The 27,266-nt window shown below is 36.1% G+C and overlaps 1 protein-coding gene across 3 annotated transcripts in view; it reads left to right on the forward strand.

The window, feature by feature from the left end:
* The window catches only part of GRID2 (glutamate ionotropic receptor delta type subunit 2), a 1,382,159-nt gene that overhangs the window by 519,203 nt on the left and 835,690 nt on the right, over positions 1–27,266 (forward strand). The window lies entirely within an intron of this gene.

Genomic DNA, 27,266 nt, shown 5'->3' on the forward strand with positions numbered 1-27,266 from the left:
CTCAGGTAGTGTTTAATATGCAATAGGTGCACATCAAACATTAGTAAACGTACATTTTAGTCAATAAAAGAAAATTTGTATTGCATAGAACTTAAAATATGCATCCAAACTTTCTAGTGAATCAGTAGAATAAGTAGAACTAGGACTAAGTTCATAATTTCATGCTTTCCATCATAGGTCATGGGAGCACATGAAATTGCCAGATGAGTAGCTATTAAGGTGAGGCCAAAGTGAGGTCTGAAGTTCCCACCTACAGAGAAATGTGTGTGGAAACGTGCATAGACTTCGTAATGATCATTTACAAAATAGGAATGGGTTACAAAATGAGTATTTTCTTTGCAAAAGCATGCAGAAAGGCTCATGAGGTCACCTAAAAATTTTTGAAAGGAATCAATTTCTAAAGAGATGGAGTCTTTCATGTAAGAATTTGTAAAGGGTAGTAAGTAGTTAAGGCAGTTAGATCTGTGCAGATGAGGAAGATCCAGGCTTTCATTTACATCCTTAAGTTGCATGAAAAATATTATTAAAATATTCAATGCAGGCACAATGATAAGCAAAGTGAAGTTTGAATGTTGGTTAAGAGAGGGACACTCATGTTCTGTGTGTGTGTGTGTGTCTGTGTGTGTGTGTGTCCCTTAAGGCAGGAGAGAGATGTGTAAGAGATTTGTCTATCAAAAAATCATATTGAACAGAATGACTCGTCTGTATCATGAGTATGAATTTGGTCTATAACAATTGGAAAGACGAAATATCCTATTTTATTTTTCATAAGCAGATACCTTTGGCCCTAATTCTATTCCAGATTCCATCTCATGGGCACATATGAGTTCTTTCTCTCTCTAGGATATACAAGATTCTGAGGGGGGATTTATATGGTATGTGGAGGGGGGTTTTTAGTCTGTCGTGAACACTGCAGAGATGTGCATTGTCCAAGCTCTGTTAGCCTTTTTGGGGGGAGGTAAACTCCTTTCATTCAGTGCTAAATATGGCATTAGGAACTGTCTTTAAAGTCACACTATTTGTGTCTTCCTCCTCCTTTCTCTCTCTCTCACACACACACATACACACGCGTGCACGCTCTAATTATTCATAAACCAAGAGGGCCTCTGCTTTGACTAGCTCTGCTTTCACGGGTGCAGGTTCCATCTGCAGTTGAAATGTTCACTGCTCCTCCTCTCTCTGCGTCCTTCCTCGGTATTGGATTCGCACTTTTCTCTGTCTTTGGGTGGCTTTGGTTCCACGTAGTCCACTTGTAGTACCAACCTTTCATAATCGCCCTGTCTACCCACAGAAGCCTGCATGCTTGTACTTCATAGCACCTTCCCATATGGTGGACCTCAGAGAATATGGCTGTCTTTGCCATGCAGAGGAGGGAACTCTCTACTCTGCCTGCCCACCTTAAGGCTGAGGGAGCCCACGTCTTTGCACTCCTACACACCATCGTGAGCACACACTCAGCATCTTTCCTTCCAGATTTGAGCGTCTGTCTTTAGAACAGCAACACATGAGCTACGAGTGATAAAGTCTGGACTCCGAAGAAAAAGCTTTGTTGGATCGAAGTCAGTGGGGAAAAAAAATCCTTTCACTCGTTATCTCAACAGTGAAAACAAAGACCACATTTTTATTTAAGTCAACTAACATTCCATATTAGTATATTTGCCCAACAGAGTTTTTGTACAATAATATATTTTATTTATTTATTTATTTTTGGCTGCGTCGGGTCTTTGTGGCTGTGTGCAGGCTTTCTCTAGTTGCGGCGAGCGGGGGCTACTCTTCGTTGTGGTGCACGCTCTTCTCCTTGCGGCGGCTTCTCGTTGCAGAGCACGGGCTCTAGGCGCACGGGCTTCAGTAGTTGTGGCACATGGGCTCGGGAGTTGTGGCTCCCGGGCTCTAGAGCGCAGGCTTGGTAGTTGTAGCGCACATGGGCTTAGTTGCTCCGCGGCATGTGGGATCCTCCCGGACCAGGGCTCGAACCCGTGACCCCTGCATTGGCAGGCGGATGCTTAACCACCGCGCCACCAGGGAAGCCCCAATAATATATTTTGTATTTACAACCTTAGTTGGACCCTCAACACTGCTTGAGGTTCCTTTTACTTATTTCTTAAAATCTTTAAATTCTTGAGTAGTGGTAGCAAATCATTTGTAATTTTTCTCAAGTCCTTGACTTAATTTATACTAATCTCAGTAGTCTCTTAATATCCCTGAAATTTTCTCTTTTACAAGAGATTCTTCATGTTTACCTTTTCTTCTCAGATAAATACATGCTGTAGTCAGTTTAAGTCTTTCCTCTTTCCATCTGTGCTGTCTCCTCTATTCCCTTCCGGCCTCCTCCAGAACCCTCAACCATTAATAATCTTTCTGCCTCTCCCTCCACACTAGCTCCTTTTCCTCCCATATGCTGAACTGCCTTCCACCCTTAAAATAAAACAACCAAACCTTGCGTGTGGCTGGGCGAGGGGGAGGGTTGGGGGGGGGAGACCTCCCTTCAAATTAAAATCCTGTGTCTGAATCCACTCACTTCACCTGTCTTAAAATGTCATTGTCTCCACATCTACCCATTTCTGCTTCAGTCTCCCACTTCTGAAGCTCTTTGATTAGGTTTCTTTATCATCAAATGTAATGACCTTTCCTCTGCCCTCATCCTGACTAATCTCCCCCTGGTCACAGATATCATCAGGCACTCCCTCCTTGAATGCCACCCCCTGCCCCCGCCCTGCGTTTCTGCACCAGTTCTCTTACAGCAAACTCTGCTGCGACCACACAGAAAGAGCCTGAAGAGTCATGTGCTCTTTCACACCTCTTTACCTCCGCACATGCACTTCCTGCTGTCCAGAACTTTCCATCTCTCATTTTATGCCTGGTGAATTCTTACACTTCCTTAAAGTTTCAGCTTCATGGGTATTTCTTTTGTGCACCTCCCTTATGCCTTCCCATCATGAACCCGTCAAGGAGAATCAAACATTCTGTTCTGCTTTAAATACTTTGCACTTTATTATGTCAGTGTTTACATTCTATTTATATGTATACCCTTGGTCTCCTCTACCAGCATGTGAACTCCTTAGAAGGAGGGACAGATCCTTGATATATAGCACAGACTTTAGAATCACACAGATCACGGCTCAGGCTTTGTTTGCCCACTTTTAGCTGAGTGATCTTGGACAAGTTGTTTAAGCTCACTAACCTTCAGGCTCCTAAACTGTAAAATCACTCTCACAAAATATTGTAAGAATTAAATGATTTAATGTATACAGGAAGTGACAAAGTGAACTATCAAAGGACTGTCAAATAAATGAATTATTAAGGCAGTGAAACTGATTAACATGGCTATGGAAGCAATAAACACTTGATAAATTCCAACTGAATAATTAGATAGATAAATGAATGAATAAGAGCCGTTTCATTTGTTTGAAAGTTATTTACCCCCCATCTTCTACATTTACTTCTCCAATCTCAGAGGAAGTTTAAATCCCTCCTTTCACTCTGTGAAAATAATATTTACTTAATTATTCATTCCTGTTCTTATTTTCTAGCATGGTTACTCGATGTCATTTTTAATTAATTCATTCATTAATTAGGCTGCATTGGGTCTTCATTGCTGAGCACAGGCTTTCTCTAGGTGCGGCCAGCGGGGCCTACTCTTCGTAGCAGTGCGCGGGCTTCTCATCACGGTGGCTTCTCTTGTTGCGGAGCACGGGCTCTAGGCGCACAGGCTTCAGCAGCTGTAGCACGGGGGCTCAGTAGTTGTGGCTCGCCGGCTCTAGAGCACAGGCTCAGTAGTTGTGGCGCATGAGCTTGGTTGCTCCACAGCATGTGGGATCTTCCTGGACCAGGGCTCGAACCCGTGTTCCCTGCATTGGCAGGCGGATTCTTAACCACTGCGCCACCAGGGAAGCCCTGACATCATTTTTTTCTCACAAAATGTTTTAATTCTATGAAATAAATGACATGGCATGACCCCCCCTTTTTTTCTAAAGCAGAGACTACCCTGACACGTAGTAGCTGCTTATTATTATCTCTATTTCAGTTGTAGCACGTGGTGCTGAATCAGTTACAATTAGGTTTGAGTGCCTAGAACTCCTACCCCTCCCACACATACAAAATATTAACAGTGGCTTCAGTAACATATAAGACTGTAAGTGGGCAGATCTGAGGTGGTGTGATGGTGTCAGGGGTCAAGATTCTTTTTTCTCCTCTTTTCTCATCATGCGGCTTCACCTCATGGTTTAAGGTTCTGCTGGGGCTCTAGGCATCACACCTTCATTCCAGCCAGTGAAAAGGATGGAGCAGGAAGAAAGGCCAGCTTGTCCTTTAAAGTTGCACACAACACTGACCTAGCAGTCGCACTCAATACTTATGCTTCTACCTCAACGGGGGGAAATTATTATTATGGTCATAGTTAACTGCAAGAAAAGGTTGAGGATGTAGACTTTATTCTGAGTGGTCACACACTAAAGAACACAGGGAAACAGATGCAAGGGTAGGAAACTGGGAGTACTTGCCAACAGTTAAATAACAACAAAATAGTTATATTATTATGCTGCATTTCCCAGGTGCCCACAAGGACAGTTAGCCCAATGGAAGACTTATTACTACTTCTTTATATTGAGGACAAACTGTATAACTGTCTTCTTCTTCCCTCCCCTGAATTTTATTGTATAGAACTATGAAAAGATAACTCTAAGGGCAGAGACATCTACAGAGAGAGCCATCAAAATGTTTGCTTATCTTTGCCTAAGAACCATGGACTGATATTCTTATATCTCAATGAAAACAGCTAATTTAATGATAAGTGTTTAGAGCATTTAAACTTCTGGAGAGAAGTTTTGTGTGAGTGTGTGTGTGTGTGTGTGTGTGTGTGTGTGTGTGTTTGTATTAAGGTAAATACTTTTTATCAAGTAAACAAAATGATATAGAAGTCAGGTAAATAAAATTGAAATAAATTTGTAAAAACTAATCTCAAAATAGCAAATATTTATAAACAAGGAGGTGAAAATAGGCTTCTAAAGTATTTCCTAAGTAAAGTACATGAGTTTTGAAAATTAATATCAATAATAAAATAAACTGGAAAAAACACAACTAAATCCAAAGATGGAAACTTTGTACTTCATGGAATATCTTACTTTTTGCTGCTTTGTGTGCCATAAAGAAACTGAGTTTTTGGCTTAGCACTTGCTTGGAATACGCATTTTGGAAAAGCAAATTTTTTTGTGTGTATGCTACATCTGGCTTAAAAGATAAAAGTTCAAATAAAAATTACACTCATCAAACTAGTTTCAGTCAGTAAAACTTCTGGCATGTCTATTATTTCCACTTTTAAGCTGTTCTTTATAAGAAGCCATTTTGAAACTATAACCATACAGGATTGACTATCAGCTTTTTGTATGTCCCACATCTAGCACTGTGAAACTACTTCTTAACAGCTACTTAGTGACGGAATGACAAATGAATGTCCTCTTCATTGTAGTGAAAGATGACTGACTGAATGAGCCAAGTCTTACTTGTCAATTAGGTTTCTTCCTCTGTATGTCTCTTTACAGATAAAGCAATTCCTTGAAACCACAGTTATATGTAAGATAAAGAAATATATGATCCCTTTCTTGCCTTCAAGGAGAATAGCCCTCCACATCAGATTTAAAAATATTGAGTGTTCAAAATTACTGTTTTATTATTAAATGTATTTATGTATGCTATATGAGTGTATATTATACACTAGTGTATTCATTAACTTCCCTTGACCATGGTTTTTTACGTTCCCTTTATTATTTTATGAATCAGCATGTGACATATTTTACTTAATTCCAGTCATTTGGAATCTATCATTAATATTGTAATTCTGTTTTCCACAAATAAAACAAAATCCATGTAAGAATATCCACACTAAGTTAGTATAATGGTCTTGGGTCTACAGATCAGAGAATGGTGGTCTGTTAGTGGAAATTGAGAAAAAACTGTTCTTATTGTTTTAGGGTCTCTTATAAAGTTTACTAACAAATACTGTTTTCTTAATAACTGATTGATATCTTCACAAACATAATTTTTTTTTATTCTGGAGAGAATTTCTTGTTTGGACAAATTTATCATCGTAGAGATGAATGGAGTGCAAGATGGTACATAAAATTAACCACTTTTTAATTTTAAGCACAGAAAATATAAAGTGATTATTTTTACTCATTATATATTGATAGTCTATGCTTTTAAGATCATATCTTACCCCATGAAGTTTCAAACTTATTACATTTGAAATATAGTTAAATATCACAAGGGAAAGCCTCAAGTAAAAATGATACTTTAAAACTCCTACTGGAAAAAATTAGAGGAGTCTTTTCCCAATTTACATTTTCCTCCCCTGATCTTCAGCTGGTAATATACACCTCCATTCCTATGTTGTTGATTTCTTTGGATGGCATTAAATCTTCAGAGAGTTCTAGGCTCAGAACCAAGCACTAGATTTGATTCTTTCTTCTTCCTTGCTTTTTTCATCAAATATCTAACTGTATTTTTTTTATATGATCATATCTTCATTCCTGTCCTTCTCATCCTCTGAATTCTTATATCTTCTATTTCATATCAGGCCATTATTTCCCACAACCCCTACCTTTCTTCCCAGAGCTTCCTCTTACCATTGTGTTTGATCTTTCAGTTGTTAAATGCTTTGTTGAGAGTCTGTGTGACTGAGGCCATAGCCATTATGGTAAATGCACATCATGGAAGAATTATAGGGAGAAAAATAAAGTAAAGCTGTGTGTATGTTGCTCTCACACTCTTGAATACTATTTTTTCCTACAGGGATTAGTTCTAGGATCATAGTTGCTAAAGTCAATCAGTAACAATCAGGTTACTAATTTACTTAAATAATTCTGTACTGTTGGTATCAATGAAGGTTTTTCTACTGGAGTTTAAAGGATATCATCATTAAGAAGCAGAAATTTTCTTACCAGAAACATCTTTACCAAATTGGAGATTTCTAAAAAGATCAGCTTTCCTTCTTCAACATTTTGTAGAGTATAGAGCTATGATTGTGTACAGAAATTATTAACTTCTTACCTGTATTCCGTTCTTTTAAAGAATTAACCCAGAGTTCCAAAACGCATCTCCCTTCTTCTTTGCACGCATCCCCTAGAACTGAAAATTACAACCTGAGATTCATTTCTTAGCTCTGTATTTCCAGGTTCACTTTGTAAAATTTTAAACAATTGTAGGAGACAACTACACGCAAATAAGATTGAATGACATGTTAACCTGGTGTTGTATATCTTTACAAAGGGAACAAAGAGCGCCATGAGGAACACTTCCAGGTACTTAAAACAAACATCTCTGCAGATAGCAGCCATGTGCCTGCCTAGACCAGAGTTTCTCAATCTTGACTCCACTGACATTCTCAGCCAGAAAATTCTTTCCTGTGGGGATTTGCTCTCTGCATTATCACAGCTTCAGTAGTACCCTGGCTTCTACCCACTAGATGCTAGTAGCACCTCGCCATTCATGGCTAACAAAAATGTGTCCTGCCTCCTTGCGATAAGTCTCTTGAAGGCAAAAGTTCCCTCAGTTGAGAACCACTGGCAAAATGATGGAGTAATAATCATATCAAGTACTTTATAAATATCATCTCACTTAGTTCCTGAAACAAACCAAAGAGGTGACATTATTTGCTGAACTAAGATCTAGGGAAGGGTTTTTTTTAATGTAGGGAAACAGACCTAACAAGTTGCAGAACCCAGAAATCAGCCTTAAAATTTACACTCAGCAGCTATGCAAGTTGAATGGAAGGAAAGGAGGTGACAGATAAACATGCCCACCTAACAATCTTGCAGAGGGCCAGCACTGGTCAGTTCTCTCCTTCTTACTATCCGTTTCTAGGCTTACTCAAGGTTTTGGTCCATGTATAGCATTTTTCAAGTGATTTAACTTTATTTCCTACTCTGTGCTCAGAGTTTGGATTCTGGTTGTTAGATTAGGATTTGTGAAAGTGCTTTGAAGCCAGGAAAAAGGCAGAGCTTCACTGTTACAATGATTGATTTGATGGCATTTCAAAGTAAACATTGCCTGTAAAGAGAGTAAGAGTGTGCAAAACCTGGGAGATCAGCTATAAACTGTCAGCAGTCTTTTACCTTTTCTACCAGAATTTATCTATGAAGTGCTGACTTCTAAGACCTTCCGTTAAGGAGTTGCAAGTGAAAACGTGATTGGTCCATTTACCCATTCATCTATTCATTCATTCTGTCAACAAGGATGTAATCTTCATGAGGGTAGGACCTTCATTTTGTCCCTCTTTCTCCCTATTTTGATGGCTGTTTTCTCTGAAACTTGTATCCGGAAGATGGCTGACAATATTAAATATTTATCAAATGAAAAACAACAGCAATGGATACAAGTTTTTCTTATGCTTAGTATATGTATCAGAAAATGATCTAAGTACAATGACTTCTTTAAAAAAAACTGTTAGTCTAAGAAGGTGTGTGTGGCATAGTAGATGAGGAATGCATGTATATATAACACACAATATGGACTTACTTAGGCTTGCTTACTGTACTTAAGAATTTATGAGAGTACCAAGCATTTTAAGTCTAAGTAAATAAATTTTTTCTTACTTATCACTTCTACCTATTTCACGCCCCAAAATAGCCTAAATTATTAAAATATGACCCTACCCAATCTTAACTGAGCAGGGTTTATCTTTACTATCCACAATGGTGTTGGTTTTCTGTTGCTCATAACAAATTAAAACACATTTAGCAACTTAAAACAACACCCATATACTTGCAGTTCTGTCGGTCAGAACTTAAGAGTAACTTATTACAAATCAAAGCATATTACAAATCGAAGTGTCAGTCGGGCTGAGTTCTTATCTGTAGTCTCTGGGGGAGAAATCCGCTTCTAAGCTCATTTTTTGTTGTTGTCAGAATTCAGTTCTTTGTGATTAGAGACATGAAGTCTCCGCTTGCTGGCTGGCCGTCTCCTGGAAGCCGCTCGGCTCCTAGAGGCCATCCACAATCTTTGATTCCTGGCCCCCTTCCTTTCGAAGCAAGCAATAGGGTGTCAAATCCTTCTCATCCATCCGAGCTCAGACTTCTTTTGCAAACAACTGGAAAAAACTTTCTTTTTAAAGGGTCGTGTCAGGACATCAGGTCCATCCAGGTAACCTTCCCGTTTTAAAGCCAGCTCTGCCATATGCATAAACTAAGCACGGGGGTAAAATCCGTTAAGTACACAGCCCTGTGGATTATGTAGGGCATACGTGGGGGTGGGAAATTTGCAAGGCCATTTTAGGATTCTGTCTACCAAAACAACCTGCCTTTTTTTTTTTTTTTTTTTTTTTTTTTGGTACGCGGGCCTCTCACTGTCGTGGCCTCTCCCGTTGCAGAGCACAGGCTCCGGACGCACAGGCTCAGCGGCCATGGCTCAGGGGCCCAGCCGCTCTGCGGCATGTGGGATCTTCCCGGACCCGGGCACGAACCCGCGTCCCCTGCATCGGCAGGCGGACTCTCAACCACTGCGCCACCAGGGAAGCCCAACCTGCCTTTTTTTACATTTGTTTCTTATGGGGTGCTCATTGGCCACTAGACTAGGTTAGCCACTGTTGTCAGAGTACCTAATATGGCCTTGATCTTAATAATCACCATCTTTATTGTTGTTGCTTTTTTTACATTTTCTGCCTTCCTTTTTAAACTCTAGGTATGGTAATGGCAAGGCCTGGTCTGACTTCATTGCAACTGCATGTTGACTATTTCTGGTACCTAATCCTTTCCAGATGACACAAAATAGATGCTCAATAAATATGAGTTGAAGGAGGAGACAAAAGCAAACACTAGAGAACTAATATTACATGAGAGTCTTCCAATCAGCCTGCTCTGATCTTTATTCTCATTCTTCAAGTGTCAGGTCAGATGTTACCTTTCCAGCTCATTGCTACATTGCAGGTGGCCTCCCGTACAATGTCATTAAGCTCTTTATTTACTTCCCATCTCATCATTTTCTATAGTGATGTTTTTTACTTTTTTGCTTACCTGTTTATTGTCTGGTTCCCACTAGGACAGAAGATTCCAGAAGACAGTTACTTTATCTTTCATTCATCAGTGTATCTCCAGAGTCTAAACTAGTACCTGGTTCATATTGGGTACTCAGTAAATAGTGGAAGAATGAATTATGGCCTGGCAGAATTGTCCTACAGAGCTTGGATATAATTTTTCATAGCCCAAATGATAACTTGAACATTTAAAACTCTTAAAATGCATTGAAGAAGTTTTTCAACATTTTTTGATAGTGATTTCACACTTAGTCAAGCTACAATCTATAGTCTTCACTCTAATTACACAGTACATTTACCTTTTGCACTTTGCTACCCCTCAAATCAGGAATGTTTTATGCAAATTAACTTAGCAATTCAAGGTGACTATGGGTAAAAATTAATTAGGGATTTAAAAAATTTGTTCCAATAACAGCTATCCTCAAAAGGGGGGGGGAGGTAATAGTTACACCAAGAATTTCAAATAATCAAGGTGCTAATTTATGATGTAAATTTACTTCATCTGGACATACATACTTCAATGTAAACTGCATTCATTTGGACATAAGCATTTTTCACAAAGTCCTTGTGTTTGGCCTCTAAGAGTTGTCTGTGTTTTAATTTTTAAACTTAGTCAGCATCTTTCTGTGTTCCTCCTTATGTTGTGCTGAAGTCCAGAGTAAAAACAATATGATATGGATCACTATTTTAAAAACATTTTGAGCTTCCCAGAGCTTCCTGTGTCATCATCAATTACAGCTCCGAACATGTTCTCCTGTTTCCATTGTCAAAGGGAAAGTGACAGTTTCTGGTACTTTATAGCTTGATAAACTGTCTCCTAGAAAATATCTTAATCATCATAAATTTAGGTTGCTGCGGGTTCATTTTTTATAAGCTAAAACTCCTGATGTAATTTTAGGTATCCTAAAATGTAATTATTTAGATAGGAACTCCAAGTAAATAAATCCTTGATTCATTTTCTTTTAAATCCTGAGAGCTCAGTGCCCTAAATACTGCTTTGGTAGGAAAATCATTGACAGCTGCAGACTACTGCCACTTGAGACAGATTGAAAACAACTACTTTTAAAAAAATCTCCTTTCGTTATTTACCAGTAATTATCTTCTACTGGCTCTTCTGTCAACACTTACCCATTTAGTCTATCAAATTAACTGATTAATGCTAAATAACTTTCTAAGGCTTTGGCTTAAAATAGTAAATTTTAGAGACTATCATGGAAATAGCTGTTACGCAGAATCTTGGAGTTTTCCTGTCTTTTGAAAAATAGCTAAATTTTCATTTATCTTTTGATTTAGGCCTTTGTTTTCTTCCAACATGTACACTTCTACATCTTTCCTCCACCCTCCTCATTTGCCCATGGTGAGATAATTGTCTTTTTAATGGCACAGTCTCAAGAATGATCTCGTACTGTCCTCTTTGTGCCTCCTCTCTACACTGTATTACCTTTTATTATAGTCCCTGTCAAGTTTTAGAATAATCACTTCCTCACATGTCTGTCTAATCCAGCCTATCCTTTTCCTCTGGTTTATAAATTCAGGCACTTAGAATGACCACACTAGACCTCAGTAAGTAATAAAGGCAAATTGGCCAACCAAGAGTAAATCACAGCAATCTTCTCTTCTTATCCAAATACTCTTTAGCCCTTATTCTGAATTTCATATTAGCTTTTAACCAATAGAGTGAGCACATTTTGAGAGGCTCTCTCTCTAAGAATATATAACGGATGTCTTCACTTTCACCATTGTAACTATGCTGTGAAAACTATATCTTCGTTTTATGGCTCTGACATATGTTGGGAAGTGCAGGTGGAAAGCCAATGTCAAAGGGCTTTAGAGTGGATGTTTCTAATGGTTTTGCTAGTGCTAAGTCACCATGGAAGGAAGACTTTTGAAGCCAGTTAATGTACCTATGGTACCCTCAGATCACTGCACTCTGGATGTTTTATAACAAAAATCTGGGACCCCAGTCATCGTAGAAATGACTCACTTTCTCTCAACTTCATAAGCGTAGCAGAGTCTCAGTCTTTCAGTTCAAATGATCAAAGAACATACATAAGATGGTTAGTACTGAGACTCGTAAATACTTGTTTCCAAATGGAAACTGTTGGGATGAGCCTCAGGATGTTCCCAACTCATGAGACAAATATTGTTGACCAGCTGCATAACATTTCTATACACAAATTATCGAATTCAAAACTAAAGTATCAGACAGCCAGTGTTTTACAGTAACAGGCATAGCTGCCATTCAACATAAATCTAGGTTGACTCGGAGCCCAGCAAAAGATCAATGTATTGAAGATCTTTTTAAAAAGTCTGATGAAAGAAAGTTGGGCTGTTGACCAAAACGTCTTGGTAACTTCCCATGGGAAAAGAAGTTCTTTTGGAGGACAGTGCTGAAAAGCTTGGCATGTGCTGACACTTTGTTACAGTCTTTTCAATAGCAGAATCATTTCCAGGCCACCAGACACAGTGAATAATTCCTGAATATGCTACATGTGGTGTGGCCAAGATGACAGTACTGCCATCTGGAATAATAACAAACTTTCCTGAAAACAGACATCCTTTATGGACAGATAACTCATGCAGAACGTGTGTCAAGGGCTTGATTTCTTCAGACATTTCCCCGCTGGACTTTGCAGTCACAGGCAGAAGAACATTTACAGCAACAGAACATTACAGAGAAGAACTACATAAACCACACTCCATTGCCTATTTCTATTTACAAGTATTAGGAAGGGCACAGCATCCACTGGTATTTAGAAAGAGGTATTTACTTTTTCCATTAAATATGAAGAGGTCACGTTGTTTTTTGGCATGGAAAAAGAGAAAGTTCCGCAGTGATTGGGACACCACAGACTACAGAGAAGACAATGGTAATAACCTGGAGAAGCTAAGAAATCTTATCTAAACCTGTGTCACCAGACATGAATACAGCAGTTAGTTCAGCACAAATCCTGAATTAATTCCACTTACAAGAGCATTATTTTATTGTCTCATAACTAGTCTACCTCTCCTCCTGCAACCCTCAAGCTTATTTTATATCCCCCAATTGATTTTTCTTTCATATTCTCTTTATTAATTAATTCATTATTTAGTGATTTTCGAGCATTTTGCTAAATTAACATGCTTTATTTATATTCAATTATCGTAGAAGCTAAAGGATCAAAATATATAAAATATCTGGTTGATTAAACCAAGAGTGAGAGGCATGGTTCTCTGACAGGTTGGAATGGTTTTTATCATTCCTCAGATGATCTCCGCAGCATCCTCAGAGCTCCAGCTAGCCATTTTCTAGAACTTCTGCCTTTTCTGTGATGATATTTATTGAGTTACTTCTCTTTCTCTAGTGTGAAAGGAATCCTGTCATAAAATTTAATTCCTTAGATGATGTTCAGAGACGGTATTTAACATGGATGTTTTGAACTGGGCTATTGAAATAATAGAATACAAAGTTTGTTTCCTATTTATAATCAGTTAAAATGAAACAAAAGTTGAATGAAAGAAAATGTGCAGAAGCCTACATGAAGGGAAAATGTGAAATTTAATAATATTCTTCAAGTTGTCAACAAGTATCTTTGGCTGTACCTTGCCCGGTTTATAAATATATGTGTGAAATCTGGCCTTTAGACATACATGTCTCATCCGTACTTTCGTACTCCTTTTTATAGAAGTGGTCTTTAATATTGTGTCTAGGTTAAATATGTTGTGACTCTGTTAGTACACAGTTTCATTCTTTGACTTACTTGATGTACCAGAAAAAAATAGGACGCTATACGTTTTTCTGGCTGATGGAAACTTATCTGGAGAGCATTTATGAGCTGAATATTCAACCACCGTCCCTTTTCCATGTGGCAGAGATCTCACTGATAATGAGGAATTCGATCTAAACAAAGTTATGAAAAGTTCTGAACAGCATTAGTTTATATAGAAAATATTGTGCATTAGCATATAAAAATATATAATTAAAGAATGATAAATTTCCACTTATTAACAATTAACAATATACTAGTTGATCTCTATTTCAATAACTAGTTACTTGATACAATAATATGAACTTATACATGATTATTATAAATTATCATAAAATAATAGTAATTTGTTATATTAACTTTAATAATATGTAACAAATATTTATTTACTACTTTGGCTGCTAAGTTTTGAATTAGCACAGATTGATAGAAAGCACATGACAGACTGTCACTGTATTAAACAAATTCTGAAGGAGTTATGTATATATCTGCTTTAGTATTAGAGAAAAGGCATTTCATTCATTGAATTTCATATAAAATACAAACGCATTATCATGTACCATAAGTCCTCTGTGATCTGGCTTCTTCCCAGACTCTGATTTCACCTCATAATCTTCTCATTTATTTCTCAGGTTTTAGAAGTAAGTCCTATGTGATCTGGCTTCTTCCCAGACTCTGATTTCACCTCATAATTTTCTCATTTATTTCTCAGGTTTTAGCCATCCTACCTATCTTTACATTTCTTGGACAAGTAAAGCTTGATTTTTCCTGCTCTATAGATAGAACTTCCCACTCCAGAGCTCCATATGGAGGGTCTCAGATTAAATTTTACCATTGCCATTTGGTCTTCACTGGAAAACCAGTAATTTAATCTTTCCTAGAACTCATTTCTATCCCATTCTTATATTTTTATTATTTTGGAAATTATTAGTTATTTATATATTCTCTTGTTTATTTTGTTCCCTCCCACCAGCATTTAATTTGCACAAAGGCAAGAACTTTATATGTCTTATTCAACACTCTATCTATCCTTATGCCAAGAATAGTATTGGTAAAAAGAAGACATTCAGTATATTTCTCTTGAAAATATTGAGTGAATAACTGAATGAATAAACACATTTGGGGGCCATAAGCCATCAAAAAAGGACAGGCCAAAAATACTCTTGCTTGAAAATATGCACTACACACTGTGAGACTAACAAGACAATCTGCAAAAATAAAACAAACATCAGTATCATACACTAATGTTAATTTATTACTTAAAGTTAAGAAAAGGAAAAATTATAAGTTCCAAACAGCACTAGTGGTAAATTGCTAAAAATTGGTAGTAAATGTAAGTTGTTATTCATCCATAGAATCAAAGACAAGATATGCTTGAAGGACCCTCTTTGTCCGCCAAATTTTGAGGAATACTGTGCTTGTGTTTAGGAGGTTGGAGGTGGGGTAGTGAAATATCGTGAGGAAGTATTGGCAGAGGTTCAGTGGGGTTTTACAGTCCAGCATCACTTGAGTTCCTGATACAGACACGGATGGTCTTACTTGCCGGTCTGACACTCTTACCCATCAAGCTGTTGTTTCTTATTCTTTCATCCCCACGTCACTTTCTACAAATTTTAGATATTTACATACTGCATTTAGTGTATCTGTTCACATATCAGCCTCTCTCCCTCCATCAGGATCTATCTCAAAGTAAGAATTTTTTAAATGTTTTATTGCCTTGCTCCATGCCTAGGAAATAAGTGCCCTATAGGTTTCAGTAAACTAAGTACTTAGTTTTTTATAAAGACAATTTTAAGACCCAAATGGCGTTAGGAATCCCTCATGTCTTCCTCTCTTTGATAACTAATTCACATACTGTTCTGATGTTACCATACCACGTCAACATCTAGAGATTCTGTTTTTAAAAAGCTGTAATTAATGGCTCATTCAGTTAACCTTTGATGTACGTCATGTTATCATATGTTCCCTCAGTGTTCCTGTAGCTATTTCTTGATATCTTAGAGAAGTAATGCAAATGGCTTCTGATTACATTTTAAGAAATTTTTAAATATTGTATTTCCTTACTTAAATGGGAAAAGCGTCACGGGTAGTTAAATTTTTGATTAATGAGGGATTGAATTTTGAGCTCAAATGGTTTAGCCCATTGTGTCTTATAATTCTTCCGACTAATAACCTTCCTGAGTGGTAGTGGAACAGTTTATCAATCCAAAATCACTGATGAAGACGCTGTTGATTCTCCTTATCTGCAGTTAATGAAATGCTTTTTTCACTAGAGTCAATGAGGAAAACTGGAGTGAAATATGTCAGAAGTCAGCAAGAGCAGTGAGCTCAGCTGCCACATCTAAAGACAATATCATACTATAAGCAGAGAAGACAGTATAGTCCCCTACATTAAAAACTCAGAGCGCTGATGCTAATTTAGCCCTCATACTCCTGTCAGTCAAAAATGGGAATCATGAACATATATTTGAGTAAGTGATTCTTGAACTCCTGAATGGAAAGAAGTTTAATTGAATTATTTTTTGAATCCCGAGGCTTTAGAGAAGAATAGTAGTTAATGTATTGGTAAAACGCTATCAATAAGATGGATTTTTAAGGCTTTATGACTGAATAGAACTTCCCAAACTCCCAATGGTCTGGAATCTGGGGTTTCTGTCCTACTCCATTTGTTATTATTCAGCTTGTTGAAGCTCCATTTGTACAAAACTAACTAAATGTCTTGCTCGATATATGCAGGAAGTACTCAAAAATGTTTAGAATAGTCTTCATATAAAATAGACAAGCCTTAATATGTTAATCACTAGAATGATTTAGCAGGTAAGGAAATTGTAACCCAAGGGATAGTGATTCTCAAAATTCAGTGTATAGCAGATTCCTAGGCCTCTTTCTCACTGTTGGTTGAGAAGGCTGATTGGAAGTTGGACCAGATGATTTGATGTCGGTGGTAGGGAGATGATACTTGGAGGTATATGATTAATGTGCAGAATGGAAGTCAACTATTAACTAGTTCAATGTAAGTCTGTTACTGCATGAATTTTGAATATAAGACATTTACAATCTGTTAGCTCTACTACTACTTTCAATAGAACTATTATAAAACAGTGTTAATTTTGAATCATGGGGCTCAGGTACATAACACTTTTATTGATCAAAGTCATTTGGAAAAACAAAATACCCCTGCCCACCCTTACACACCAATGCCACAACAAACCTAGAGCCCATTAAGTTATGTAACAGTTGGTTCCCTGCCAGCTTCAGCTATTAGAGAATTTGGTTATTTGGCTCCTACAGCTATAAATTTATTTACTACAAAACACTTATTCTCTAAAGATTTCATTTTTCTGCCAATTTAAAATTCTAGTAAAATAGATGAGTGGAAGGTTAAAATAGAAACAACTAAGCTATTCTTTCTCCTTTAAAACATCAAAGGCAATCAGTTAGTTGATATAATTTGTGACTCGTTTCTAAAATGTGTCATCTTTACAGTAGTTTGTATTTTATCATTTGATAAATTATGTTTGACATGTAGATGTAAGAGCAGAGGAAAGCTACATTTTACTTAGTGTGTGCGTGTGTGTGCATGTCTGTGTCTGCTTGTGTGTTCATGTCTGTGTGTGCATGTGTGCGTGTGTGTGCATGTCTCTGTGTGTGTGCATGTCTGTGTTTGCATGTGTGTGCATGTCTGTGTGTGTGCATGTCTCTGTGTGTGTGCATGTCTGTGTTTGCATGTTTGTGCATGTCTGTGTGTGTGTGTGTGTGTCTGTGTGTGTGTCTGTGTGTGTGTGGTGTATTTTGGAACAGAGACTCCACTTAACAATGGAGTCTGGTGAAACATCCTGCTAATTTTATCAACTACGTTCTAAAAAATATGTCAAAAATAGATTGTCAGGTACATCTTAACACTTATCAAGAGCAATGATGCTGGAGTATCTTTCCTTTTATATTGCTTGAAAGATGTATCAAAATTGTTTTTCAAATGGGGAAATGTAAATCACAAATTCCAAATTATTTAACTTTTTTCTAGGTTCCTGTATGACATGTAAATTAAATATTAGGATGATAGGTATGCACTTTCCTGTGGCCTCTAAAGAAAAGAAATTATTTTTAAATTTTATATAAGTGTGAGAGCAATATGTGTGGATTTTCTTCCCTCTCTCTCTTTTTCTCTGTAGAGGAAAAATTTTCATCTGACAGATTAAAAACATTAGATTACATTCTAGTTACACTAATTACAGCTTACTGGTGACACTGTCATTAGCAGAGCTCTCCTAATGCCTAATTTATAGCAGTGTCATGAATGATTAATTCAAGATGAACTTGATCAAGTGTAATGATGAAGTGGGTTTGTATTCACGATAGAACCTTTTGGCAGCCATTAAACATGAAGCTGTACCTAAAACAATTTAAATAGTTTTGGTTTTAAAAAACCCCAGCACATTGTGGTCTAAGCAGATACTAAGTAAACTGACTACAGTTCTCTATCAGAAATATCAAAGAAGCTAATAGTTTGAGGGCTCCTGTATGCCTTCAGTCTGAAAAGGGCAGGGATCTAGCCCATCTTTGTGTCCTTAGTGTCCACAGCATGAGAAGTCTAAAAGGTTTATTTTTCAATGAATACATGGAGGGATGAGTAAACGCTCATTGATCTGCCCTGCCTTCCAGGTCTCGGTAATATCTCACCCTGACGATTTGTGACTTTCTCTTGAGTCATTGCTCATCTCAACCAGACTCCGGCCATGTCAGTCAGCTTTCCTTTCCCTGGATACGCCAAGTTCCTTGCCATCTTTTATATGTCCAATTTTCTCTCCCCAGATATTCTAAACATGGTTGATTCTCATTATGAATTCTCTCCTACTCAGAGAGACATCCTAACTTCAACTATCATCTGAAATGTGTGTGCATTATATATTGATTATATATTGTATATTTACTACATACACACACGCACACATGCACGCACACACACACACACACACACACACACACAGTTTATTACCTTCCTCTTCCACTCATTCCCAAGGTCCTTGAGAACAGGAACCTTGCATCATATTCACTCTGTATGTAGAACAGGGCTTCGCTTATGTATGCAGGTGCTTTATAAGAATGTAGTGAATAAATAAATGCTACAAAAGTATTTCATAAATACTTTCTTGAGTGCTTCTGATAGATTACTTCTACAGAGAAAAATTAAACATTATGAGTTAGATATATATTTATTTTAGTTTATTATTTTTAATAAGGAAGAGACATAGTTAACAGGAGTAGTTTTAAAAAGAATTAACAGAGGACATTCCCTTTAAAAATAATATTTCATCTTTGATAGTAGGGAAATAAATGAAGTCTTTTAATGCTTGGAAATTGTATATATTACATGTGATGAAAGGAAAAACAAATTAGTAACACCAAGGAGAAGGGAAGGTAATCTGCAGTGGATTTTGCAGTTTATTACAGGGTACCTAAACATATGTGTTGAAAGGTGTATGTACACATACACCTAATTGTGCTCAGTTTATCACTTTAAATTGTGATAGGAAACAATTTAAAATCATAGGACAAACTTGTGATAACATCAGCTGCAAATAATCCCTAGTGTTTTTTGACAATTTAGAAGTACTAAATAAAAAGTCCTTTTAAACTTTTACCCCCTCTTGCAGTATTAGGTGAACAGAAAGTATTTAGATAGGAAGAAATAGAAATAAAAAGCATTCTGCCCTGGCATTTTGATGTTTGGCTTCTCATCCAGTCTTAATCATTATTTGTTACTTAACCGTCAGACATAAGGGTTTTTTTACAGGTAAAATAAGAAGCTTGACCTGGGTGATCCCTAATATGATAAAATCACATGATTCTATTAATTATAGTTGTGTTCATTGATGATATTTCAAGTTAGTTTTCAGAAGTTTCAAAACCATGTTCTAATATTGAATTTCTGCCAACTGTACCCTTGGGCTTCTTTTTGGCTGTTCTGTGAATGTGGAGTACTGACCCAAGTGAATCAGAGGAGTATGCTTTATACAGCCTGGAGAAGCTGATATCAGAAGCCAATCATTTAGAGGATTTGATTATTTATACTCTCCTTTAGATAGTGACAAATACAAACGTTTTTTTTTTAAATTTAACTCTCCAAGGAAATAATTTTAAGGTTCCAGACTCCAGTGGTTTAGAGAAACACTGCAACAAAATGTATGAAAGTGGTCCTGGTTTCATTCTGTAAAAGACTCAGGGGGAATAATATTGCCTAGTTTTCTATGGATAAAATGGTTGCTTAGTTGAAATGCAAAATGCATTTGACTGCCATGAGAGGCACTTTCTCTTTTGATTTTCTCTGCTATTTTGGGGAGAGAAGATATGTAATATTAAATTAAATTTGTAGTGAGATTTGTGTGTAAAAGAAACGCTTCAAGAAATTCATTGTCAATGGGGTTGCACTGTGGGTGTGTGTGGTGTGTGTGTGTGTGTGTGTGTGTGTGTGTGTGTGTGTGAATATTAACTTTTGCATTTTGGTTCTAAAGAAAGCAAGATTCTGAAAATCCATTTCAAAGGAATTTTCACTTGTATTAACTTATTTTTCAATAGAGAAATTACACATGATTCCTTACCATAATTATGTTGAATAATTTATTAGGATGAAATGAAAATGTATATGATGTTCCAATACTGCTGTCTTTTTATTAGTATTAAGTTTTAAAAATATTTAAGAATATATTTTAAAAGTAAGAAGAATGTATAGAAGGCTGTTTGTTTAAATGTAATATTAAAGAAGACATATAAAAGACAGTTTAGTAAATCAATGAAACTTTTAGATCTCATCTTAAAAAGAAATTAGCAACATGAAAGAGACAAAAAGTAGATCTATTTATGTGAGTCTCCACAAAGGAGGAACAATTCATAATTTCATGGTTTATCTGTGTTAAGGAGAAATCTTTTTAAAAATTTTATCTAAAAATTATTCAGAATTGTGGAATTGCATGATAGAAACTCAGAATTCATTAGGTGAAAGTTTAAAAAGAAACATTTTTTCTAAGATTTGAAAAAATATTAATACAGCACCAAAAAGAGTGACTATAATATTGAAACAGTATTGGATGTACACAAAAATAGAGAAAAGTCTTCTCTATGGGATATGATAGAGCTCAGATTTCATAAAATGAAATTTTGTTTGGTTTGGTTTGATTTTGCTTCTTTGGGTTGTATGTCCTGGACTATTTTCATTATTTCATTTTTTTGTAATAATAATTATAATACAGAATCATTTAGATTTTCAACTTATTAAGCTCTTTAATCCTATTATATAATGCAGTTTTCACACTCAGTGAGGGAGCCATAGTTTTTATTTACTATATGTTAAGGATAAAGTATTTGAAACTTAGAGAAATCAAGCATCTTAGGGAACCTAGTAAATTGAAATGCCAAGGGTCAACCCAACTCTTTTTATTCTAAGTCCAATTTTTTTACATAACCACAATTTTCAAAACATAATTTAACTGTTATATTAATTATTAAAAAATTGATTTGAATTCTAATCTTATTCTAGTTTATACTCAACATTCAATTCTAATTTTTACCTCTAGGTTTGTATTAGATACATAGAAGATAAGAATTTAAATACGTTTCCATTGTCAAATGTCTTATTTACCTGGGGCTGAAATTACTTCCGATTATCTGCAGACAAAAGAGAGGCATAGAAAGAATTGTTGTTGAATTTGATACTAATTTACCTTTCTCTAGTTCTTTATATTACACAGACCTGACTTAAAACTTCTACCACCCTCCTATTCCTCTTACATCTGGGAAGTAGAAGGAGCAGGAATTGATAAAATGGAAGTAGTTGTTCTCAATTGTGAATTTTCAATCTTTGTCTAGATTTCCTGCTGCATTTATCATTGATATTCTCACAAAATTTGTCACTTCTGTAGCAGTCTGTGACTGATTTAGTCTAGGTTGCCTTATTTATTGTGGCTTCAAATATTGCAGAGTCTCCCAATTAGACTGCAACCTTTCCATGAACATGAGATTGAGCGAGTTTCCTTAGTATTAATCAGAAGCCATGTACTCAAACTTGTAGATTAAATCAACTAGGCTAAAATGGAATGATTAAGAAAGCATCCTACTCATTAATCTTTAGTTCATGTGAAATAAAATACAGTATCTTCTGTGTTTTTAAATACGACTATCATGTCTATTTCAATAATAGTAAATGAATAGTAAAAAAATATTAGTTAAAATAGGTTCAGTATGACTTTTATGACACCATTCTAAACATCCAAAATTTATTCAGTTCATTTCATACTTTCAATTATTTTTGAAAGCAGATTTGTAATATCAGAAAACTTTAAAAAATAATTACAGCATCTGTATGTATGAATAATGGCTAGAATTTAAATATAGAAGCTACAGATAATATGTCGCTTTTTCCCCATATGAAAAGGTTCTAGACTGACCTCCTGAACACCATGAGGATATGGGGGACTTTGCTTGAGATGCTCACTTGTAGATGGAGAAAAATCTAATTAGAGTTGATGTCAGTTGAGTTACAGTGTTACTCAGAAAATTTCATACCTCTTTAAACATGTTTTTCTAAACACTGATTTATATATTTCAAACCTTTTGTCAAAAGCTTTCTGGTATATACTTGAGGCTTTTTTAAAATTGATGCTTATAAACATGGAAATAATTTTTAAAACATTTGGCTTTAGGCAAAATTCAAATGTATATCCATAAAATTGACAGCACTTTTTAATTGTAAAATAATTGGACTTTGTGAGTTGTAAAATGTTCAAAATTAAGGTAAACTTTTGTATATGCCAAGAAACTAAGTGTAGTAAGAAAAGGATAATTCATAAAACCAAACATTCATTCAAAAAGCACTTTTTCACAAGCAAGCTTGTAAAACCAAGATTGAGTATAACATGATATTTGGTAGTGCAAACGTGAGGATTTGAAAAAGTTTAATAAATATGTGTTCATTTTATTGAATTTTAGAAATATATGGCTAGCACTTTGAAATATTATTTTGAAAAAATGTTCAGAATAATATAGGTGGCATACATATATGTCACAATATATGTAGATGGGCTGAATTTTGACAGACACGTTTTGAGTACAACATTTATTTTATAGATGAGGAAATTGAAATCTAGAGAAGTTCAGTGAATTACCTCAAATCAAATAATTTCAGGATAGATATTTAATAATGTAAAAAACAAAGAACATATCTATGTAGAATAAATGAAAATGACACTTTCTGACAGTAATCATTAAGCATTTACTGAGGACTTACATGTGTTGTGGCGTGTTTTGATGGATACCAAAAAAAGATCACCTTCTAACCGTCAATCCTGTTACACACAGTTCTTGCCTTAAAGGCATTTGAAATAGTAGAGAGTACGTTTACTGGGGCGAGAGACCGTTTGGTACACTGAAATTGCATCCGCATATGTACAGTGTTCTCTTATCAATGTACCCTGTAGTACTTTAACTTTCATTCATCCTCCTATGCATCTAACACTATAACACGGAAATTCTAATACGTTTGGCTTGTTGCTTGAAAGTCATTTAACCCTGTCAATTTGCAGTGGGATCCCTTTGAAAGTTTAACGCTTATCACCACGTGTTAAAATTATGCTTTTTGGCAAGATATGGATTCTCTGTTTTGGACACTTCACAAACTATCAAAACCAATTTTTGTCTTGGTTAGTGTTTACAGATCAACCGTATCAGCACACTGTATCTACTAGGAAAATCTGGTAAAATGCATATTCCGGTATATTTATCACCTGAGATTCTGATTCATTAAGTTTTAGTTTTTCAAGCAGGATGGGGACTCTATAGCAAGCTAATTCCAGTGTTGGTGGAGTGCTTTGAGAAATAGTGATAATAAGTTACTAAATATGGAGGCAAAAGTGGACATTGTCGAGCTAATCTGTTGAAAACATGTTTGTGAACTTTATTCCGTGCTATTCGCATTGCATTTTTCCAGGTAAAAGAGAACATCTTATTTCAACATCCATCAAGAATGAATTTTCTTTGGTATTTGAAATATCTTGACTATGCTCATTTATAAGAAAAAAAGCAAAACAATTTAAAAAAAAATTCTCCATTATAAAACATCCATGCTAAACTCCAGCAACTCAATCTAAGTATAGACACTTTTATATATATATATATATATATATATATATATATATATATATATATAGAGAGAGAGAGAGAGAGAGAGAGAGAGAGAGAGAGAGAGAGAGAGAGGGAGAGAGAGAGAGAGAGAGAGCGCACTTAAATGAGGAGGAAATTAGAAACAATTTTGTCTTCTTATTCCTTGTTACACAGTCCAAGGTTAGTATACTCTATCCAAGGTAGGGAGTCGCATATGCAGTTTTCAAGGGTTCATTCTGCTCCCAGGTGATGCTTTTCTATTTGAAAGGAATAAGAGTAGCCAAGAGCAAAAATATCCATCATTCTGTTTTCTCTAGAAACAGAAAATCTCACTATTTTCTGTCTCCTTTATTGAATGTGGAAAATTTTCTACCTCCTTTACTGTATGTGGAGAATAATATGTAGCACTGAAGTAACTTTGCAACTGTGCTGAGTGGGTGAAAGATGTACACCAGTTGAATAATGAGGATGAGCAAAGCATCATTTATCAAAAAAAAAAAAATCTTCAGAATCTCGTCTTACTTCACACACACATTCTTACGCAGAACAAGGTAAAGAGGACTAATAAGTTATCCAGTTCAGCATCAGCCCCAATTATTCTTTTATTGTCAGCTACCTCCCGTCCTTATCAGAAGTCCATTAGTGTGTCCTATCCCTCTGAAAACTTATTTAGACCTGCAAAGTGGTTCTAAGTTCATGTTGACAGATTTATGCCACACCTTCAGGGACAAGGATCAGACATCCTTAGCTAGCTCATAATTTGGAGAACGACTTAAGATTTAAAGATTGGAAAAGCTTTTTATATTTCGCTCTCCTTAAGCTTTTAATCCTTTGCTCAATATAGTCACTTCTTTTCAGATGAATTTCAGAGACTTGGAGAACAGAAAACAAAACCATCTGCTGCTTCGTGCTCCCCAGATATTTCTTAAAAGTTCAATAGTTTGGGTACAAATCCTTTATTTGTATTATTCAAAATAGAGACTTAACATTTAGAAATTGGAGGAGAAATATAGAGACAACATGGCAGTCTTGATTGATGTAACTGGGTTAAATTCTTCCACAGGGAAGAGTTTTTAAGAAGCAGTTAGATACCTGGTTGCACAAGTTGATTTTAACTGGGTCGTCACTCAAACAAAGACAAATTTTCTTCCTACTCTTTCTACAAGACATTAATTTTTCCACTAAAAATGTTTATTAGTTTGGTATTAAGAGGTCATTTTACTCAGTCATCTTTCAAGTATCTGCATCACATATGTCCTCCAAAGGACTGTGATGGTAGTTTGCAAGAATCCAAAAAAGCAAATATTTTGGAATCATTTAAATATAGCTCTGCAGTACATTTTATTTATTTCAGTAAGTTTAGTTTCATTGTTTGTTTAAATAATATTGGTGTCCATTGTTCATACTCTGACTAGGGGGGTAAGGGGAAAAGAGAGGATAGCTGGACACTGATTTGAACTTTAACATTCCCTATTATTAAGATGAGTCATAGGATGTTTTTACTTCTGTAGGATGTGTTGTTTGTTTAATATTTCCTAATGGTTTTTTTTTTTTTTTTTTTTTTTTTTTTTTTTTTTTTTTTTTTTTTGCGGTATGCGGGCCTCTCACTGTTGTGGCCTTTCCCATTGCGGAGCATAGGCTCCGGACGCGCAGGCCCAGCGGCCATGGCTCACGGGCTCAGCTGCTCCACGGCATGTGGGATCCTCCCGGACCAGGGCACGAACCCGTGTCTCCCGCATCTGCAGGCGGATTCTCAACCGCTGCGCCACCAGGGAAGCCCTCCTAATGTTTTTTTTAAAGCAAATCAGGCACATTTATTTTGTCTGAACATTAATAAATCTCTTTTTTTTAACATCTTTATTTGGGTATAACTGTTTTACAATAGTGTGTTAGTTTCTCCTTTACAACCAAGTGAATCAGTTATACATATACATATGTTCCCATATCTCCTCCCTCTTGCGTCACCCTCCCTCCCACCCTCCCTATCCCACCCCTCTAGGTGGTCACAAAGCACAGAGGTGATCTCCCTGTGCTATGCGGCTGCTTCCCACCAGCTATCTAATCTACATTTGGTAGTGTATATATGTCCATGCTACTCTCTCACTTCGTCACAGCTTACCCCTCCCACTCCCCATATCCTCAAGTCCGCTCTCTAGTAGGTCTGTGTTTTATTCCAGTCCTACCACTAATCTCTTCATGACATTTTTTTTTCTTAGATTCCATATATATGTGTTAGCATACGGTATTTGTTTTTCTCCTTCTGACTTACTTCACTCTAATAAATCTCTTATATGGAATTGCACTTGCTTTTCTACTTTTAATATTCAGGTATTCATTTTTAGCAGACATTTACTGAATTCTTAATTTGTATATGATATACTGTTGTAAGAAACACTCCTTAAGCTCAACTTTATAATCTACTTAGAGAGATGACACGCATATAAATGAAGCAGAAGGAGATAACATATCCTTTGAGTTCATCAAATGAGGATGAACTCACTTCAGGCAAAATCCCATTATTATAAGCTCCTGTGGCTATCCAAATTCTGTTGGTGTTACTTAATGTTATTTGGTGCTTTGCTGCTCACCAAGCTCTGGGGGAAATGGCATTTTATTAAATTAATTACCCTTAAAATTTGTATAATGATTCTCTGATTTCTAGGGCTTTATCTTATTTTGATATCAAATTATTAAAAGGTTACAGAACTGTCTGTATGTACATTGCATTTGCAGTTTTGTTTAATATAAATGTGTAGGGACAAAGACTGGAAGGAAGGATTTAAAATATGAAAATTTTAATTTCAAAATTGTCAAAGATATTGTCTTTCTAGGTATATATATATGTGTATATATACATATATATATTTAAGTAGAGAATATAAGGGTTTGATATCTTGACTTTCTCAGTCAGAGAAGACAGAATGATTACTGACATGACCCATATTGTGGTTACTTGACACAAATAAAGACATCCATAGCAGTACTTCTTCATGACACTGAGATTAAAGGAAAAAAACGCAGAAAATAGCACCACACCTGGTGCAGTATAAGCCCACAATAAATCTTAGCCTTAATAATTATTATTGATTTTATTAGGTCCATAGCATTCTACAGACTAAGTGAAAGGGCAAAGTTCAGCTTGTTCTCCGTTTTGTTTTCTGCCATGAAAAATAGTGGGACAAATCTCAAATATAACAGTTACATTTGTATATTAAAATTAACTGCATCATTGTAAGGAGGGGAAATGCAACTACACTCAGTAGAGACTCTCTGAGTCTTGATGGTAATGGAAAGCCTGGCTGTTTCGTCCTGTTCTTTTCAGTGCATAAGCAGATTTATCCATA

This window comes from Kogia breviceps, chromosome 6 (assembly GCF_026419965.1).
Source record: "Kogia breviceps isolate mKogBre1 chromosome 6, mKogBre1 haplotype 1, whole genome shotgun sequence".
In the NCBI taxonomy this organism is placed as follows: domain Eukaryota; kingdom Metazoa; phylum Chordata; class Mammalia; order Artiodactyla; family Physeteridae; genus Kogia; species Kogia breviceps.